Source organism: Protopterus annectens, chromosome 5.part0, assembly GCF_019279795.1.
Source record: "Protopterus annectens isolate FY-2018-M chromosome 5.part0, PAN1.0, whole genome shotgun sequence".
Classification (NCBI taxonomy): domain Eukaryota; kingdom Metazoa; phylum Chordata; order Ceratodontiformes; family Protopteridae; genus Protopterus; species Protopterus annectens.
The window spans coordinates 1,128,239,854-1,128,247,601 of record NC_056735.1 but is presented as its reverse complement, the minus strand read 5'-3'; the positions used below and the strand labels follow the sequence as shown (position 1 = coordinate 1,128,247,601).

Genomic DNA, 7,748 nt, shown 5'->3' with positions numbered 1-7,748 from the left:
AGATAGGGGAGAAATAGCTCTTGAGGGTAACTAAAAGCAGTGTGGAGAGAAAGGTGCATCCCAGATGACTGGAAATAAGCATACTCTTGCCAGTGTATATCATCATAGGGGACATCCACCACCGTGGGCAATACAGAGGCATTAAACTCCTTTCACACTGCATGAAAGTTCTGGAGAGGGTGACTGATAAATGGATGTCCAGAACAGTAGAATGTAAGATACAAGATGAAAGTACAGTTTTGTACCTACCATAAATGTAGATGTTCGAAGATCCACATTGCTGCAGTCCTTACACTTGGGTAGTCCGCTGTCCTCGGTCGGCCCGAATATCAAAGTATAAGGCTGACGTCGGTCAAGGCGCATTTGACTGACATCAGGACGTCAGGGTACAAATGCGCATGACCGACGTCATATCCTCAGTCTTTTCTTGCCCCAGATGTCAGAAGACCCTAAAAATAAAGGTCAAAACCAAAAGACAGCAAACAAACAACCAACCACCCTTGCACTAACTATATGTACAATATATACAATATACACAATATTTACAACCCAACCCACACAACCACCTCTAACTACAGAGGGAAGGAGGGAGTAAATTGGACTGCAGCAATGTGGATCTTGAACATCTACATTTATGGTAGGTACAAAACTGTACTATGTTCTTCATCTCACATTGCTGCAGTCCTTACACTTGGGTAGAATCCCAAAGCAGAGGTAAGGGAGGATGGCCAACTACAAGGAAGCAGGAGCTGCCAAAATGCCCTGCAAAACAGCAGTGGCAAAACCAGCCCTGGATTTAGAGTAAAGTGGTAGGTGATAATGCCTAGAAAAAGTATGCACTGAACTCCAAGTAGCTGCCTCCAAAATATCCTTGGTTGCCACTCCCCTCAAAAAGGCTGTCGAAGTGGCAGTAGCCCTAGTGGAATGAGGCCTAATCCCAGCTGGAATCTCCTTTGCCATGATGGGAATAACAGAAAGCAATGCAAAACCCAATCCACTTAGAAATAGTTTGTTTTGACACAGGCTTGCCCTGAGAACTCAAAGCAAAAGAAACAAACAACTGCTGAGACTGCCTGAACCCCTTAGTTCTGTCCAAATAATATCGCAACTGCCTGTGTACATCTAAAGTGTGCAAAATCTTTTCCCCTTTATTTTGGGGATTTGCATAAAAAGTAGGCAAATGAATAGTTTGGTTTAAAGCCACACTAGAAACCACCTTAGGCATAAAGGAAGGATTAGTACGTAAAGATACCCTATCCTTATGGAAAATCAAGAAAGGCTCAACTGCCATAAGGGCCTGCAATTCAGAAACCCTTCTTGCAGAGGTAATGGCCAACAAAAAGACAGTCTTCCATGATAAATATTTCAACTCATAAGTAGCTGCAGGCTCAAAAGGTTGTAGAGTGAGTTTCTCCAACACAAAATTGAGATCCCAAGCAGGAGTAGGAGCTCTTCGTGGGGGTCTTATATTCTTTGCCCCTCTAAGAAACTGCTTGAACAAAGGATGAGAAAACAATGGAGGGTCACATTCATAGTGAGCTGAAATTGCTGCAGCATGAACCTTAATAGAAGAGAAGGACAAACCTTTGTCCAGTAACTCAGTAAGATATTGAAGAGCCACACTTAAATTAGGCTCAGAAACATCAAAATCCTTTGCTGCACTCCAAAATAAAAATCTCTTCCATTTATCTGCATACACTTTCCTTGTACTAGGCCTTCTAGCTTCCAAAATCACATTCAAAACTTGTTGAGGAAGTTGAGACCCTTTATGATTCAAAACAGAATATGCCAGGCTGTTAGGTGAAGAGAGTGAAGTTTGACAGTGAGCAAATGGCTGTCCTCCTGTGACAACAGGTGTGGAATCGAAGGCAAAGGCCATGGAGGCTTCCGTACCAGACTTCTCAGTAATGGGTACCAGTGCTGTCGAGGCCAATCTGGAGCTATCAAAATCATCCTTGGCTTGTCCTGTCTGACCTTTAGAAGTACCTTTGGGAGGAGAGGCAGAGGTGGAAAGGCATACACATGAAGATTGCTCCAATTGAAAGAAAGAGCATCCACTTTCCAAGCTGTGGGATGAAACCTTTTTGTGCAAAACTTTGGCAGCTGATGGTTTAGTGGAGAAGCGAACAGATCTATGTCTGGAGTTCCCCATGACACTGTCAATTTTGAAATACATGAGGATCCAATTTCCACTCGTGGGGATCCATAATTGCCTGCTCAACACATCTGCTAAGGAGTTCTGTGCTCCTGGCAGAAACCTTGCCTGAAGATTGAGCTGTAAACTGAGAGCAGTCTCCCACAAAATCATTGCTTGCCTGCATAGAGGATAAGAATGTTCCCCTTGCTTGTTGATGTACCACATGACAGTTGTGTTGTCTGTTAGAATCAACACCTGCCCTGGAAGAAGTAAATCCTTGAAAGCTATCAATGCAAACTGGACTGCTAACATCTCCTTCAGGTTGATATGTAGATGTTGTAGTCTGACAGGCCACTTGTCTTGTATCCACTTTCCATTTAGATGAGCTCCCCAAGCTTTGTCTGAGGCATCTGTCGTTAAAATCTGACTCGCCTCTGGCCGGGTCACAGAGAGTCCCTTGTTTAGGTGACATTCCTGAGCCCACCACAAAAATTCCTTTTGAATGCAAGGTATTATTTGAATGACAGTGTCCAGATTCTGGCAGTGCTGTGTCCATACATTTTTGAGATACCATTGCAGCTTCCTCATATGCAGTTTGGCATTGGGAAGCACCAGAATACAAGATGCCATGAACCCTAAGGCTTGAAGGACTGTCCTTGCAGTCAGCCCGGACTGATGAGATAGTTGATGGAAGTAAAGGGAAAGACTCTTTTGTTTGTCCGGGGTTAAAAAGGCCATCTGGGATACTGTATTCAGTCTTACACCCAGAAAGCACATGTCTTGAGAGGGTACTAGACTGGACTTTATTTCGTTCACAGAATACCCCAGGCATCTTAGCACTGCTATCACATATTCCAAATGATGAAGAAGCTCTTCCCTTCCTTGAGCCAGAATCAGGCAGTCGTCCAAATAAGGATAGATCTGTATTCCTTTTAGCCTGAAGAAAGCTATCACTGGAGCCAGAACTTTCGTGAACACTCTGGGCAGTAGATAAGCCAAAGGGCAATGCAGAGAACTGATAGTGAGAAGTCCCAGCTCAAGCAGATACTTCCTGCAACTTAGTCTGATAGGAACATGAAGGTAAGCCTCCTTGAGATCCAAAGTTACCATCCAATGATCTTTGCCCAGCAGAGGTAAAAGCTGTTGTAACGTCAACATTTTGAACTTGGGAATGCCCAGATAAGTGTTGAGGATAGATAAATCCAAAATTGGTCTCCACGTGTTCCCCTTCTTTGGTACTAGGAACAGGCGAGAATAAAATCCTAGGCCCACTTCTGGCATAGGGACCGGCTGAATGGCCCCTAGTTGAAGTAACAGAGAAATTTGCTTGTGAGTCTCTATTCTTTGTTGAGGAGGAACGTCTGGCATGCCTCTGAAAGGAGGCAAAGTATGGAAATAAAACCTGTAACCTTGGTGTATGATATCCAATACCCATCTGTCTTGGGTAATTAAACTCCAATTTTCTTTGAAAAGTGCCAACCTTCCTCCCAAAGGTGCTGCCAGACGAGAAGGCTCTGGCAGCTGAAAAGGCAGGTCATTGGGTCTGTTTACGAAAGGACTGACCCCTACCCTCACCTGAAGACTGTGCAGGAGAACTCCCTGTTCTAGGCCTGAAAGAGCCCTGAGCTCTGCCCCTCCCACGTCTAGATCTACCCCTAGACTGGGAATCATAAGAAGGATACGTCCACCCTTTAGCAGGCCAATTCCTACTAAACTTTGGAGGCTGAACCTGCAAAAAATTCTTAACAGTCTGCATAGACTTAGCCTTGTCTTCCATTTTCTTTAAAACTGCCTCAACAGGAGAACCAAACACATCAGATTGTAAAGGAGCATCTAAAATCCTTGTTTTAACATGGTCAGATAAATTTTGATCCCTCAGCCAGGCGTGCCTGCGAAGAACTGACCCAGTGGCAGCCACCCTAGACGAGGCCTGTACAGCATCAAAACCACATTGCAAAGAATGCTTACCCACCTGTTCAGAAACATGTACTAAATCTTGTAACTCTTTACAATCAATACCTTCCGCCAGAGCATCAACCTTAGACTTCAACTGTGAAAGAAGATAGTTTTGGTATTTTAACATGTGAAACTGGCAATTCAAAGCCCTCATAGCTAGAGTGGAAGAAGTATAAACTTTCTTTCCCCATCTATCCAAGGCCCTGGCTTCTTTATCTGCAGGAACCGGATTCTTGACAACAGAAGCCTTAACACCTTTAGGCCCCTGGCTAACAGTTTCTGGGTCCGCCCTCGGACTCTTAAAAAAATACTTATGAACTTCAGGCACCCTGTAATACCTATCCGGTTTAACAGGAGCAGGAGGCAAAGAATCCGGATTAAGAGAAGCCTCTGTAAAAACATCTTCCACTACATCTAAAACAGGAGGTATAGCCAAAGGCCTATGTTGGGGTAAAAACAAAAATTCCCTAAGCCTTTTCCTGGAATCAGAGAAGTCCTGACCTTCCCACTTAAAATGCTCCCTCATGGAATGAAGAGTTTCTGAAAAAGAAAAATCCTCAGGAGGAGAAGCAGAAGGAATAGAATCATCCACATCAGAATCAGAATAAGGAGAGTACTCCTGCAAGTCTTCAGCCGAAGACTCTGAAGCATCCGAAGCCTGCTCAAAACTCCCTAGCTCAGGCTCCACCCTAGGTCTCTTATCAGGAGGGGGCAAAGAACCCCTAATCAGAGAAATCAAATCTTCTGCCATTTTAAGCATATGCTTCTTGGGCACAGTTCCAGAAGAACTAGGGGTGACACCAACTGAAGCTAAACCTGGCCTGCCTCTAGGAGAAGCCTTGGAAACAGAAGGAGAAGGCCTAACCACCCTAGGCAGGGAGGGGAGTATAGTAACCTGAGAAGCCCCATCACCCTGGCCTGCCTCCTGAGAGGCCACATCCTGCAATAACAAGGTCTCTCCCTGGGATCCCAAAGAACCTCCGGTGGAACCACCGCTCCACCGACACCTCTAAAGAACCGGCGTCCGTGGACGGTTCTTCTAGCCTAAGCTTTACTGCTTTGTCCTTGCGCTTCTTCGAAGAAGCGGGCGTCGGAGCATCCGACGGCATTTTGTAATTGCACCGCTTCCCGAAGACTAACCTGGCACAATCTAATCTCCTCTTTATAGTGCGCTTATTGAATCTAGCACAAGAGCGACACCCAACAACGTCGTGCTCAGGCCCTAAACAAGGAATACACAAAGTATGATAATCTCTATGCGGTATCTGTTTCCCACAAGAAATACAGTTATTCACTTTTTCTGACATCCGTTTAACCACTGAGGCAAGAAAAAACCAAAATATTCCCCAACGGGGTACTTAGCCAACTTTGACTCGGTCTGAAACTCTGGAATCGAAAAATTTCAGAACGCCAACCGGCACTTGCAATACTGCTTCTGCATCGGACCATGCGGCAAAAAAGACTGAGGATATGACGTCGGTCATGCGCATTTGTACCCTGACGTCCTGATGTCAGTCAAATGCGCCTTGACCGACGTCAGCCTTATACTTTGATATTCGGGCCGACCGAGGACAGCGGACTACCCAAGTGTAAGGACTGCAGCAATGTGAGATGAAGAACATCAGTTCAGATTCAAATCAGGATGCAGCACAATTGATCCAATGTTTGCACTGAAACAGATACTTGAGAAGAAGCTGGAGATGAGGAGAGCCCAACTGGGCATTCCTAGACTTGGAGAAAGCATATGACAAGGTCCCAAGAAAGCTGATCTGGGCAGTACTGTGGTGGTTTGAAGTACCGGAAACAGTGGTCAAATTAATGCAGGCTACGTACAAGAACTCCATGACTCAAGTACTAACAAGTGTTCGGCCTCAAAGAGGGGTTCCCAGTGGAAGTGGGTGTACACTAAGGTTCAGCTCTGAGCCCACTGCTGTTCATACTGGTGATGGACTACATTAGCAAACAGGTTGGAGGGAACATAACAAAGTTGCTGTATGCAGACTGTCGTATTACAGGCAGACTCTGAGCTAGAACTTCAGCAAAGGAGATAAGAGAATGGAATGAAAAACTAAAGGCACAGTGGATGAAACTAAGCACAGTTAAGACCAGTGGTAATGGCAGCAAACAAGGGAAATCAGAAGAAGCTGAGAATAGAGATAGAAGGGAAGATAGTCGAACAGGTAAAGAGCTTCAATCATCTAGGAAAGGTAGTTGAGGGGAAGGGAAGTCTGAATGAAGAGGTCAAAGCTAGAATCAGAGGGGCTGCAGCCAACTGGCAGTGTGTGTCAGGTGTAGTCTACGACAGAAGAATGCCAAAGAAGCTAAAAAGTAAGGTGTACAGACAGTGATGTGAACAGTACCACTGTATTGTACAGACACCTGGTCAGTAAAGGCAGAACAGTTGAAGAAGCTATAGGTGATGGAAATGATGCGCCTGAAAAGGGTGCTAGGATGCACACTGTGGGGCAAAGAAAGGAGGACATAAGAGCAGAAGCCAAAGTAGCTCCAAATGCAGAAAAGATCAAAGAAAACAGATTACGGTGGTTATTGTGGTTTGGACACATGCAGAAAAGCAGAAGACAATCAGGTGAAGATTTGGGACAGACAGGAAGAAAGTAAGAGGAAGGGAGGACATTCAGCAAAGAGGTGGATGGATTTTGTGAAAGAAGATCTGTGACAGTCGAGCACAAGTGTTGAAGAAGCCAGGAGTGTGGCATTGAACAGAGAGAGTTGGCAACAATTAACACAATACCCCAACCCCATACAGAAAAAAAAAATGGTGACAAGGGCGCTGATGATGACGCACGCGTGCACACACACACACACACACACACACACACAAACACACATATATAGATTTATTTATATGGGTCTATTTCTATTAACTAACAGACCAAAATACCAACAACCACAAAGCCGAGATGAAAATAAGGAAACACGTATCGGGTAAGTATGCACAGAGTAAGTGAACACTTGCCCAAAACAACAGTAACTAACAAAGCAACACCTAAAACCCACCTAGGTGGGGGGCTTTGCACCCCACCCCCCCAAGTATACATACTAACTCCAGGATTGAACTACAGTGGAGAAACATCATTATCGCCCAATGGAAAAGTTCTCACTTGCCCTGTGCATATGTACCTGATTCGTGATTCCATGTTTCCTGATTTCTCTCTCACTGTTGTAGTCATAGGTAGTTTGGCCTTTTGGTAAAAAGAAGTAAACCCAGTTATTTATATACAGATAGTCTCATCTCCCACAAGGGGACATATCCTGACTTTGGCTCTCACCAACATGGGCGACCACTGCACCACTCCCATAGTATGTTCTTCCCTAGTAAGATCAGATTGGACTGTTTCATTTGAAGTTTCTATCCCTCCTAACTCTTCCACCCCACCTCCCAGCTGTAATCAAGCTAAAAAACTTCTCCAAGGACAACTAAAACCTCATAAGGGAAGGTATTCGTAGCTTCACACCACTGCCCCCCCTCAGAGGATGCAGACATCTATGCTGAACTGTGCAGCAATGCAGTACACAAGCACCTGTACAACTGCATGGACTCCACCATACCCAACAGAAATAAAACCTGCTCAAGGAAACACAAACCTGTTTGGGGGACACCTTCTATCAACAGGCTTTACAACAAAAGGAAGAA

At 44.8% G+C, this 7,748-nt stretch overlaps 1 protein-coding gene across 2 annotated transcripts in view; it reads right to left on the bottom strand.

Annotated features, from left to right (window-relative positions):
* Window positions 1-7,748, bottom strand: part of EIF5B (eukaryotic translation initiation factor 5B) — a 3,606,765-nt gene that overhangs the window by 864,830 nt on the left and 2,734,187 nt on the right. The window lies entirely within an intron of this gene.